The sequence below is a fragment of the Sus scrofa genome, chromosome 10 (assembly GCF_000003025.6).
Source record: "Sus scrofa isolate TJ Tabasco breed Duroc chromosome 10, Sscrofa11.1, whole genome shotgun sequence".
In the NCBI taxonomy this organism is placed as follows: domain Eukaryota; kingdom Metazoa; phylum Chordata; class Mammalia; order Artiodactyla; family Suidae; genus Sus; species Sus scrofa.
The window spans coordinates 45,033,782-45,047,467 of record NC_010452.4 but is presented as its reverse complement, the minus strand read 5'-3'; positions in this window follow the sequence as shown (position 1 = coordinate 45,047,467).

The following is a 13,686-nucleotide window of genomic DNA, read 5'->3' as shown; positions in this document are numbered from 1 at the left end:
CAGTGAGTGAGGTGAGGGATCGAACCTGCATCCTCACAGAGACAACGTTGGGTCCTTAACCCACTGAGCCACAAAGGGAACTCCCAGAGTCGACTTTCTTAAACACCGCTCTCATCACTCATTGGAAAACCTGCAATCACTCCAGACTTCCAACTGTGTGAAATTTAAATTCATTACTTTGACTTTCTGTCTGTCTGTCTGTCTGTCTGTCTGTCTGTCTTTTTAGGGCCACACCCATGACAAATGGAAATGCCCAGTCTAGGGGCTGAAATGGAGCTACAGCTGCAGTCTAACCACAGCCATGGCAACATGGGATGTGAGCTGCATCTGCAACCTACACCACAGCTCATGGCAACGTCAGATCCTAACCCACAGAGGGAGGCCAGGGATAGAACCCACATCCTCATGGATTTATGTCAGGTTCATTACCGCTGAGCCACAAGCGGAACACCAGTTTGACTTTCAAGATCCTTTGTACTCTGGGTATTTCTCTACTGAGGCAATTTTATTTCTCGCTCTGCTTTAACAGAACTCTGCTGGGATAAAGCCAGTCTCTTCACTCTTTCAGGAACAGGCTCGTTCCCACTTCAATGCCTTTCTCGCCGGGAACAGCCTCCCTCCAGACGTGAATAAGCGCTCCTTCGCTCTACCTGGTCTTTCTTGTTCACACTAGATCGTCATGAAGCATCCTCCCTTTCACTTTCTTCTTCATTTTTTAAAGTTGCCTTGAGGTTGAGTTGGTGTCCAAGGTTCTGATCATGTCTGCTGTGCAACACAGGGAGGCGGTTCTCCACGGACACACATCTGTTCTCTTTCGGATTCTTTTCCCACAGAGATGATCTTGGGATATTGGGCAGAGTTCCCTGTGCTCTACAGCAGGTCCCCGCTGGCCAGTCATTCCATAGACCACAGTGTGCAGATGCCAATCCCACACCCCCAGTCCATCCCCCCACTCCCGGCCCCCTTTGGTAACCATAAGTTTATATTCAGACTCTGAGTCTGTTTCAGTTCTGCACATAAGCTCATTTGTGTCTATTTTTTAGATTCTACAGGGATATCATATGATGGTTGTCTTTCACTGAGTAGCTTCACTTAGTATGAGAATCTCTAGGTCTGGCACATGGCTTCGAGCGTATATTCAGTGCATGAGTTAGCACTTGAGTATCGGCTGTCTAGAACTGCCTCATACCAATATGCATGCGTGATCTCTTAATTCTGCAATCAAATTTGAGCTACTTCTGAGCAGAAATACTGCCTCATGTGTTGTTGTCCCCCTCAAATGTGTAGCAGTATATATTGATTGATGTTACTTAGCACTTTTAAGCTGAATCCATATAGCCTGGTAATACAGTGATTAATACTAGGGAGTCATGGGAGTTCCTGTTGTGGCTCAGTGGAAGTAGCCATGAGGACGCAGGTTTGATCTCTGGCCTCGCTCAGTGGGTTAAGGATCCAGCTTTGCTGTGAGCTGTGGGATCCTGCATTGCTGTGGCTGTGGTGTAGGCCAGCAGCTGTAGCTCCAATTCAACCCCTAGCCTGGGAACTTCCATATGCCACAGGTGTGGCCCTAAAAAGCAAAAACAACAAAAAAAATTCAACCTGAAAGTTTACTGATTTACTTCTAAAGGGACTTCAGAACGAAGATATGTTTCACATCTGAAACTAATCTCAGAAGTAAATACACAAACTTTAAAAGTAAAATAAGGGATGATGATTTGCATAGAGACACCGTCATTTAGTTTAGACTTGGCCAAAGATCCTTTGAGTGTCTCTTTCTGCACAACCCATCCTCCCATAGCTTGTGTCTTGACAAGGCTCGCAGGAACCATGACTCTCACAGCTCATGTTAGAAGCTGCGCCCAATTTTTGAGTCATTCCTATTAAAGATACCTTTGATATGAAGGGAAAGCATCTGCAGGATTATACATGACACACGTCACTGAAGAACAAGCCATTTTAAAAAGAAGTAGTTCTCACAACTTTCAGGGCTTCCTGCGCGGCATAAACTGCAACACCCCATGAGAAAGCCTGGATGAGAAGACTGTTCAGAAACGCCGTAGCCTTAGCTTGACATAATCATAAATGCATCTCTGCAAACTCGTAGCTGCCTCCAGAGCAAATGTGCTGAAGGTGAGTTTGATTAGTTTGTTTACAGGGGCGGTGATGAACCAGATGCAGTTCAAATTCTTGTCATATCTCCCATTTGAATCAGAATCAGGAGAGCCAAACGTGTGAGTTGAACCTGTCAGATAACCACCGCATCCTTGCTGCGGCCCTGCGTTAAAACAGAGACACATCAGCAGGCAGAGCGAAGAGGATGGATCTTGTATTTCCTGTGGAGGGTTTAAGAATCACAGAGTTTCATGTGCTGTCCCGCCTTGATGGACCTTACCGGACGCCTCGCTGGGCCTCCCGAGCTTGGGCAGGTGTGGCTGCCCCTTGCCTTAGCTTCCCGATGATTGATCTCTTTTTCATCACTAACCCATCCGTCTCTACCTACTCACGCACATCTGGGGGCCTAGAAAAGTGCGTCAACAGAGAGGGTTCGCCGTGCATTTTTAGGACACCTGATGCGACTGACTGAAGCTTTTTGATATCCTTGAAACATCCAATTTTATACAAAATAAAATATTTTGCATAATAAAACCGATGGAAACTGGGCACAGATTCTATTTTTATGTTCTGCTTTTATGAACACTATCAGATGGAAGACTGAATTTAAGAAGAATTTACCCAACATACCAAGAAAACTGGCTCTCAACAAATCTTGTATTTAAATCATCAGACAGAAAGAGGCTGAGAGGCGTTTAACACTATAATCCACTTTATACTGAACCGCACTTTATATTTGATATTTTTCTTTTCCAAAAAAAAAAAAAAAAAGAGTGGAAGCTAAAGAAGTGGAGCTCTATTAGAGAAAAAGACTACTACTGCGAAATGAAAACCTTGAAATTTAGGAGAAAAATACAAAAGAGAGATCAAGAATTCTCTTAATGCTCTACGATGGGGGAAAAAAAAACATGGAAAAAACTCCTTAGAACACAGGATTTGGTTTTTTTCCCACTCACAGCCTAAGCTGATGCCTTGGAAATAATGCAAAAGCAAAGAAGAAAAGAAAAACTACTGACAATTTCAAAAGAAACTCCTGAGGATGAATTAAGCTCAGAACAGCCCTGGTAAGAAGAGATGAAACTGGCGCCCAAAGGAGTATTCGTAAAGCTTGCATTCTGCATAAATATGGACCATCACAAGTTCCAAAGTTACTAGGAGTTCTCCTTGTGGCGCAGCAGAAACGAATCCAACTAGTATGCACGAGGATGCAGGTTTGATCCCAGGCCTCGCAGTTGCTGTGAGCTGTGGTGCGCTGCTAGGATCCCGAGTTGCTCTGGCTGTGATGTAGGCTGGCAGCTGGAGCTCTGATTTGACCCCTAGCCTGGGAACTTCCACATGCCCCAGGTGCAGCCCTAAGAAGCAAAAAAACAACCAAACAACCAAATAAACAAAAAATCCAGCTTCCACGGTTGCAGTTAAATTTCACTAACATTGGCCTTGCATTTACTCCTCTCACTCCATTCACTTTCTCTGTTAACAGTGAGAGGGCTGCTTTCAACACTAGGCGGCGCTATGAGCCAAGATTTGGCTCTTGGCAACAAAGACAAACAATGGCTGCAGAGCTCAGACACAAAGGGTTTTTCAGTACAGGGGCCTTATTTGGTTGGTCAGGCTAGCTTTTGAGTTAAGTGAAACTACATATTATTGGCACAGTTAGATGTTTCCTGGAGTTGAAATGCTTCCAAAGGCCCAGCCTCTGATAATTCATAGATGGCATCTAGGATGACATTATTCTAAAACCAAAGCAACACGAATCGCTCTGCTCCTATGAAACAAGCCTGCAAAGTAAAGAAAGAATTGGAATTCACACAGTTTTACTCCAGTGTGGACTGATTGTTATTTAAGGAAACCACTTCAGCGTATTGACCTGCGAGGCAGGGAAGAACCATTACTCACTGAGGCTACTAATGATTGAGAAATTTATTTATCTATTTCGTATTGTTTTACTAGTCAATGAAATATAGTTAGTACTGAAATGGGAAGAAAGGAAAGGTAGTCCAACAGCAGTGATTAGTCACAGATAAATAATGTGATACAATTTAGAACAGGACAGGTGCCAGAAAAGAGGCAGGAAAAGTCTTGCGAGTTTTGCAAGAAGGACATTACTTTGGGTTTTAAGGATCTAGAACGTTCAAGAAGGAGGTGACATTTGATCTCTATCTTTAGAAATAGGGTTGGAATTGGCAATTCCAGGGTGAAAGACCTCGTAACTCAAGGTTAAGTGGACAAGAATTTATAGACTTTGGAGTTCCCGCCATGGCTCAGTGGTTAACAAATCCGACTAGGAACCATGGGGTTTTGGGTTTGATCCCTGGCCTTGCTCAGTGGGTTAAGGGTCTGGCGTTGCCGTGAGCTGTGGTGTAGGTTGCAGATGCGGCTCGGGTCCCGAGCTGCTGTGGCTGTGGCGTAGGCCAGTGATAAAATAATGCTCCAGGTATAAGCCATTGAATTTTGGATGGTTTGTTACGCAGCATTAGTGTGGCAATAGCTGACAAGTACAAAAATAGCTATTCTGAGTTATCAAACTATAATAGAGCACATTGCTTAATTCATAAAATATACACACAGAATAAAGAAAATGGAGAACTAAACCTATCATCAGATAAGCCTGGCCAAAATAGTCAAGTAATTGAAGTAAATACAATATTATATGAGGGAATTATACAATTCATATTCTTTATGAATAATATTATGTGAGTAAATATATTATATGAATAAATAGTGAAGTAATTGAAGTAAATATAACATTATGAGTGAATCATACAATTCATATTCTATAAGAACATTACATGAGTAAATATAATATTGTATGAATAAATATCAAGTAATTGAAATAAATGTGGCATTGTGGAGTAAATTGTACAATTAATATTCTATGAATATTTTATGAGTAAATACAGCATTGTATGAAGAAATAGGCAAGTACTGAAGTAATAGAACATTACAGCGAGAATTACACAATTCATGTTCTATGTCAGTATCATATGAGTAAATACAATGTTGTGTGAATAAATAGTCAAGTAACTGAAGCAAATATAACATTATGAGTGGATTATACAATTCACATTCTTTTTTTTTTTTCTTTTGCTATTTCTTGGGCCGCTCCTGCGGCATATGGAGGTTCCCAGGCTAGGGGTCGAATCGGAGCTGTAGCCACCCGCCTACGCCAGAGCCACAGCAACGTGGGATCCGAGCCGCGTCTGCAACCTACACCACAGCTCACGGCAACGCCGGATCGTTAACCCACTGAGCAAGCGCAGGGACTGAACCTGCAACCTCATGGTTCCTAGTCGGATTCGTTAACCACTGCGCCACGACGGGAACTCCACAATTCACATTCTATATGGACATTATATGATAAACATTTTTTGGGGTCTGTGTGGCACGGAAAATGGTTATAATTGCTCTGATTCACCCACTTGGAAATGGAAACATGGCACAACTGCTCTGTGCTCCTGCTCCTCCCACAGCGTATGTCTTTGGGGAAATATAAAGATGAATATTCATCAAAGAAGAGTTCTTTGCCAACAAATGCTCTTGCCACATCACAATTTCTGTATTTCAATAACAGCAGGATATACACGAAGAACAAGGGAGGACTCTGTGACTATGAAATGGTTTCCTATACTTGTTTACTATATGGTATTTTAAAATTCCTGTTTTCCAGCGAGTGTATGACTTCAGTATTGATGTGTTCTTTAGCATCACAAATCATCTTCCTCGTTATCACACATTGTTCCAGTGAACTCCCATCCATCAGCCAGCTGTGTCAGAAGCGCTCTGTACAACACTCCCCGTGCCAGGCAGAGAACAAATATCACTCTAACCTTCACACCGAATCAGAAACACTTCCTATAAAAGAGTGATGTCTTTAGAGAAAGCAAATGTTTGGCTAAAGACATATTGGAAATATATACCCATAGTATATATTTGGGTCCAGATCTACTTAATTGAAAATCAGTAACTGGACAGCTGCATGTAAATCAATGAAACTGCAACACACCCTCACCCCACGCACAAAAACAGACTCAAAATGGCTTAAAGATTTAAATGTAAGACAAGACACCATCAAACTCCTAGAAGAAAACATTCTCTGATATCAACCTTACAAATGTTTTCTCAGGTCAGTCTCCCAAAACAAGAGAAATAAAAGAAAAAAAAAAAAAACCCAGTAACTGAATCCTAAATGATTTCCCTCCAATGATTAATCTTCCAAGTGAAATTCAAACCAGAATGAATCTGACCGTAAGAATTAGCTGTATTATCTAAGAGAAAACATCTTGAAGGCTTCAGTGCAGTCAGATACATTTCCAAATAATTATCTTGGGAACTGACATTTCCGCTGCTGACATTACAGGGGGCTGACATTTTATGCAGGTCTTCTGGATAGGGCCTCTAACCATCTCTGGACAACCACTACTTGGACAGATGGTGGGTGGCTAGCTGTACTTTCAGATAAGGATCCGCCTGACTACAGGCATTTTCCTGTTCCCCAGGGAACCCGTTAAGGCTTCAGGCTGTAGTTGAAGGGAACAGCGATGAAGCACAGGAAACAATATACACACCTTGAAAGCTGTGCCTTAGGGACATGGAAGCTCCATAAGCCTTTCTCTGAATGCATCTTCCTGTTCAAAAGAGGGGTCATTTCTCCCAGAACACTTCCTGTCAGACTCCCCCAGCCCCAAACACAGGGCACCATGCAGAGGGGGATCATGCTGGTTTTCCTGAAAATGATGCCAACAAAGGAGAAGATAAGAACTTCACTTGTATGGACTTGATTCCTAGGGCAAGAGAAGGAGCTGGCTTTCCCTTCCAGAAACACACCCAGCCCTTCAGGGGTGGGTACCTGACCAACGTCTGTGTTCCCTTAGGTAGAAAAGAGATGAGGGATGCTGGGGAGGCAAGCCGAAGCCTTCACTCCAGGGGAGACCAAACGAACACAAACTCTCAAAACTCAGCAGGAGAAACCACACAGTCCAACTGGAAGGCAGGCAAAAGCCATGAAGAAACACTGCACCAAAAAGGACAGACAGATGACAAACACTAGGAATGATATTCAACGTCATTGGCCATTTGGGAAATGCAAATGAAAACCACAAGGACATGTCATTACACACCTGTTAGAAAGGCTAAAATTTAAAATAATACTGTCAACACCAAAGGCTGATGAGGATGCAGAGAAAACTGACCTTTCTAACATTAGGAGGAAAAGAGAACGGTACAACCGCTGTAGAAAACGTTTTGGCTGTTTCTTAAAAACCTGAACATACACTTACCAGGTGCCCAGCAGCCCCTCACCCCACCCCCCGCCGGGTGTTCCTGAACCAGCTTGGCTGGCCCTACCTGCAGGAAGACAAAACGCTTAAATGCCGAGGGTTGCAACAACCCCGGGGTGTACTCCCCAAGCAGCCAAGCGAGGAGACAGGAAAACCAGTGTCAGATCCACCTCCTCAGAGGCAAGGGGATAACGGATAAAGAAGCAGGGGGGTCTGGCGCGTGGAAGATGTGGGATCCTCGTTCTGCGCAGGCGTAACTAGGCTACAGATTTCTGCAAGGGCAAAAGGTCACTCGCACATGCCCAGTTGCAGGGTCCGTGGCCCTATCCCACCTTAATTAAGCAGCTCAGCTCTACATAGACGCGGCTGACTCCAAGTTCCTGGCCAACAACTCAGGCAGACCTCTTCTTGTGTAGGCTCCCTGCTGCCTGGAGAACATGTGAGTCTCTCCGAGCCACATTTAAACGACCTTGATGACTGAAGGCAGGATACAGGTGAAAGGGAGTTCACTAATGGTTACCCACAGTTTCATGGACATTTATCCCAGAGAAATGAAAACTTGCATCCACATAAAAACTTGTGTGCAACTGTTCATAGCAGCTTTATGTGTGATAGCTAAAGACTGAAAACAACCAAAAATGTTCCCTGACCTATGGATAGTTAAACTGCAGTACATTTATACCATGGCCTAAGACTTAGCAGTAAAAACAATGACAGCAAAAATGAACTACTGATACATGCAATAACTTGGATGGTCCCACCGGCATGAAGCTGCATTAAAAAACAAAACAAAACAAAAACAAAAACAGGGAGTTCCCACTGTGGCTCAAAGGTTAAAGAACTGGACTAGTATCTATGAGGATGCAGGTTTGACCCTTGGCCTTGCTCAGTGGGTTAAGGATCCAGCATTGCCACGATCCATGGTGTAGGTCGCAGATGCAGCTCAGATCCCACGTTGCTGTGGCTATGGCCAGCAGCTGCAGCTCTGATTTGACCCCTAGCCTGCAAACTTCCGTATGCCCTATGTGAGGACTCAAAAAAAAAAAAAAAAATTAAAGTGAAAGGATATAAAAAGATATTTTCTGCAAATAACCGAAAGAGAATGGGAGTGGCTCAGCTTTTTGGAAGAATCCTTCTGGCGACGGTTGAGAGTCCTCATTTGTTATGAGCTTCCGGTGGCAAGGAATGAACCTGCATTGAGGAGGTCTGAGCAGGGTAAGGGGGGACAGCCAGGCCTGCACAGGAGATGCCTGCCCCTCCCGCTGTTCCTGCCCTGGTGTGGGAAGCTCTCTGGGCACGTGTGTCCACTGCGAAGGGACCAGGCTCGCAGCCAGGAGGAGCTGGCCACACAGGAGTTATGTTACCTTGGGCAGATGGCTCAAGTCTCTGAGCCTCAGTCTATTCAGTGAGGGGAAGACAACTTCGTGGAGCTGGGGACAGTGAAATGAGGCACATGTCCTGTGAGACAGGGCCCTGCCTCAGCACCACATGCAACTTTCTGAAGCACAATTTGACAATATCTAGTACATTTATAAATGCATGGAGTTCTTGAGCAAAACTCCGTTTAGAATTTACATTATAGAAATATTTATGTAATTTCTCTGAAATGATATATATGATGTTCATTGAAACATTTTTTTTTTTTAGCACAGCAAACAAAAGCAAAAAACAAAAGAAAACTTAGAGCAAGCAAAGTCTCTGAACAGGGGTCAAATCACTAGGTATCTGTAAAAATAAAGAAACTTAAAGAGAGGTAAAGCAAGGATCAAGCAGCAAAACCAAGTTCTAGGTTAGCACTCAAATAACAGGAAAGTTGACTTATTACTGAAAGAATGACTGCACCCTGATCTTGTAACTCCCCTGCTAAGGAACTCAGGCTCCTGAGCCAATGGTAACGTGAAATTATGGGTAACTTTTTTCTTTCCTTGTATTTTTCCGGGCCCTCTGTGTTTTCTTTTTTCTTTTCTTTTCTTTTTTTTTTTTTGGCTTTCGTCTTTTGAGGCTCACACAGGTGGCACATGGAGGTTCCCAGTCTAGGGGTCTAATCGGAGCTGTAGCTACTGGCCTACACCACAGCTCACAGCAACGGCAGATCCTCAACCCACTGAGCGAGGCCAGGGATTGAACCCGCAACCTCATGGTTCCCAGTCTGATTCGTTTCCGCTGCGCCATGACGGGAACTCCCTTATCAGTTTTCTGTAATGAGCATGGATTAATTTTAAATGCAGTTGTGTTGTGTCATCATGTAAAAGACAGGCCTGAATTTTATAAATTACTCTACATACAGAAGCATTCTTCTATTTGTCCACGGGAGAGCAGCGAAAGCACAGTCAATAGCAGGAACAATTTCAAAGTACAAGGTCTGAAATTCAAAGTACTGCTGTTCAGTCATTTGTTTCTTAATTTCCAAAGAGTGTTTATCAGGAATTAATGCTGTAATGTTGTGGTTCTCAATAGATAGACGTGACATGTTTATTGAAGTAGAATCCACATACACTGTACAATTCACCCTTTTAAACTGTACAGTTCAATGACTTTGAGTATATTCAGTTAACCATCACCACAGGTTTTTTTATGTTTTTTTTTAATTTTTCATTTTTTTGGTCTCCCCATGGCATACAGACATCCTGGGCCAGGGATCACATCTGACCTAAGCCAGAGCTGCGGCAACGCCAGATCCTTAAGCCACTGTGCCTGGCCAGGATCAAACCAGTCCTAGCACTCACAAGATGCCACTGATCCCATTGCACCTCAGTAGGAGCTCCCACAATCAGTTTCAGAACATTTTTTTGGATTATAGTTGATTAACGGTACTTTGTTAGTTGCAGGTGTACAGCAAAGCGATTCAATTATACACATATATGTATATATCTATATTCTTTTTTATAATTATTTTCCATTCTAGGTTATTATAGGATAAAAAAATATCATTCTCTGTGCAATACAGTAAATCCTTGGTATTTATTTTATACCTGGTAGTATCTGTTAATCTCTATTCCTAATTTTTCCATCCCTTGCTTTGCCCTTTGTTAACAACACATTTGTCTTCTGTGTCTGTGAGTCTGATTCTGTCAGAGACACAGACAGTATTCCTGCCAAAGCAGTAGCCAGGGCAGCATCTTGACTTGATAGCAGCTGCCAGGTTTCCACAGGGCCACATGACCAGGGCGCTGTCCACCTGCACGTGTTGGGGAGGCAGCAGAGCAGGGAAGCCCTGAGTTAGGAGGCAGCTGTCATCAGAGCTGCTGAAGCCCCACCCCCCACCCCCCGAGATGCAGCAAAACTTCTCAGGCAGAGGGGAAGGCTCCCCAGGTTTGCTGCCCTGCAAGGGGAGCATGGGGAGAAGGCAGAGGGGCCTGGAGGGCTCCAGGAGCGCCAGGGTCTCTCTCTGTTACGCCCACTCCCTGCTGCCCGCCAGGCCGCCTGCTTGCCCGCCTTGCATGCAAAAAGGCCCAGAAACCCAGGGAGAAGGGTCGCCCACCCTGACCTTGCTACTTGAGGCCCGAGGTGGTGACCACCGCCCTCTGCAGCCCGGCTTGGGCGCCTCACTCGCCTGCCCAGCTCGCCCCCACCCTCTCCTTCCTCGGTAAACAGTCCCTATGGGAAGCTCTCCTTAATTACCGTGGTTATGCATGCCATGGGCTTCTTCTAGAGACCCCGTCTGCATCAGACATAGAATAAAGTAGCTACAGATCAATACGAAAGAGATAAAGAACCCAAGCGGATAATAAGCAAAGGCTGCCGAGCGGATATGCACAAAAGACAAAGAGTGTTGCCACTGAGCTTGAAAATATGCTTCATCTGGGAGATGCTGAAAAGTAGGGCTCCTACCTACCACAGGGAGGACGTGAGGATAAGGACTCCTTGTCCACAGGCTGAATTCTAAACGAGTAATTCAGGAGTGTGAGTCAGCAGTAGCCAGTGGAGCTGAAGGCGATCAGCCTTTTCAGTCTGCCACTCCTCTTTTGGAATCCGGAGCTCAATTCTTCTCTAGGTCCAGCCCCTTGACAATGTGCCCCACCACAAGGGCAGCGAGTCTCAGTGATTAGAAGCCACCCAAATGCTTGTCAATAAACCCATACGATGTATTTATAAACTCTATTTCTAAATGATATCTTAAAGCAGTTACAGTTAACTGGATAGCAATCACCCGGGGGTAAACCTCAATGGTAGTGTTAAGTGACAATAGCACGTTCACCTGGGATTAGATTTATGTGTAGAACTTAAAAGCTCAGGACAATACTAGGTTGTTTATGGAACATGCTTTTGGAGTTAAAGCCTGAGATCAAGGATGGGAAACATAAACACCAGCATCAGATCTGAGGTGACTTTGGTGATGGAAGGACAGAAATTAATTGGATACTGGGACCCCCTATTCCATGCAGAAACTTTTCTTTAAAATATCTGAGATAAAATGCCAGAAATCAACTTCTGTCAAAATTTGAGTAGTGATAAATCAGGTGATATGACATAGTTTTCCATCTATATTTTATACATGGGAAATCTTTTATACTTGAAACATAGTGAAAACCACCCAAATGACCAATTTAAATCAGGTAAGCAGAGTCAGTGAGTTCACAGGCCAGGACACCAGGCTGAGGTTAAAAAAACACACTGTCAGAGAACTTAGGGAAACAGAGAAATGCTCAGACATTTGATGTGAAAGGTACATTAGAAAGCAATTGTATGAAGGGCTCACACTTTGTTAAATACATGTAGCTTCCTCTTTTCATCCCATCTAGAGATATGAAGATAAATGCCAGGCTGTCCCTGATTATAGGTGACTTGTCTCTTCTCTTATCAGTTTTTACAATGAATATATAGTAATTAATCTGAAAAATACACAAACTAATGAATAATTTGTGTAAGTAACATGTCAAAATAAACAGCTGAACAACAGCCTTCAATTTCAGACCTAGTACCTAGAAATTATTTCTACTATTCACTGTGCTTATGCTGCCCTTCTGTGCACAAATGGAAGAATGCTTCTGCATGTAATTTATAAAATGCAGGTGTTATTGTTACATGTTGCTACTACAGAACTGCATTAAAGATTAATCCATGCTCACTATAGCAAACTGAAAGTACCCCGAAAAACACAAGGAAAGAAAAAAGTTACCCATAATTTCATGTCACCATTGGCTCAGGAGCCTGAGTTCCTGGGCAGGGGAGTTATAAAATCAGGGTGCAGCCATTCTTTCAGTAATACGTCATCTTTCCTGCTATTTGAGTGCTAACCTAGAACTTGGTTTTATGCTTGACCCTTGCTTTGTTTATCTCTCTTTAAGCTTCTCTATTTTCACAAGTACCTAGTAATTCGACCTCTTTTCAGAGACTATGCTTGCTCCAAGTTCTTTCTTTTTTTTTCATTTTGTTTGATGTGCTAAAAAAAATTGCAATGAACATCATATATAATCTTGGAGAAATTACATAAGTATTTCTACAATGTAAATTCCAGAGTCTGGCTCAAGGACTCCTTGCATTTATAAATTTACTAGATATTGTCAAATTGTTCCCAGAAAGGTGGTGGATTTTTGTGTAGTTAGTATCCAGCTACATAACTGAATTTTCTGCTGGGCTAGAAGAGGCCTTTCTTAGGTGCAGAAGTAATTTAGCTGAACATTGATTTCTGTGCCGGTCTAGCATAATTATTCCTCGTTTCTCTGACTTCTGACTTGCATCACCCTTTCTAGTACTTCTGGAACAGTCCTTTTTAAATTGGTTTTTAAGTTTTACTTTTTATCTCTTTAAATTTATTGGATTACAAGTTGATTTATAACAATGTTTTCTTCATTTCAGGGGTAGAGCACAGTGATTCAGTTTACATATGCATGTATATCAATTCTTTTTACATTCTTTTCCCATCTAGATTATTCCAGAATATTGAGTAGAGTTCTTTATGCTACATAGTGGGTCCTTGCTGTCTATTTTATACATAATAGTGTGCATGTGTTAATCCCAAACTCCTAATTTATCCCTCCCACCACATTTCCTTTTTGGTAACCATTAGTTTGATTTTGAGATCTGTGAGTCTGTTTCTGTTTTGTAAGTAAGTTCTTTTGTATCAGTTTTTAAAAACAAATGTTACAGGAGTAGAGTTGACTTACAATGTTGTTAGTGCCAGGTGTGCTGCAAAGTGAGTTGTTTATACACACACACATTCGTTTTCAGATTCTTTTCCCATCGAGGCCATCACAGTGTATTGGGTAGAGGTCCCTGTGCTGGACAGTAGGTCTTTGTTACTTATTGATTTTGTATACAGTAGTGTGTATATGCCAAGCCCAACCTCCCAATTTAT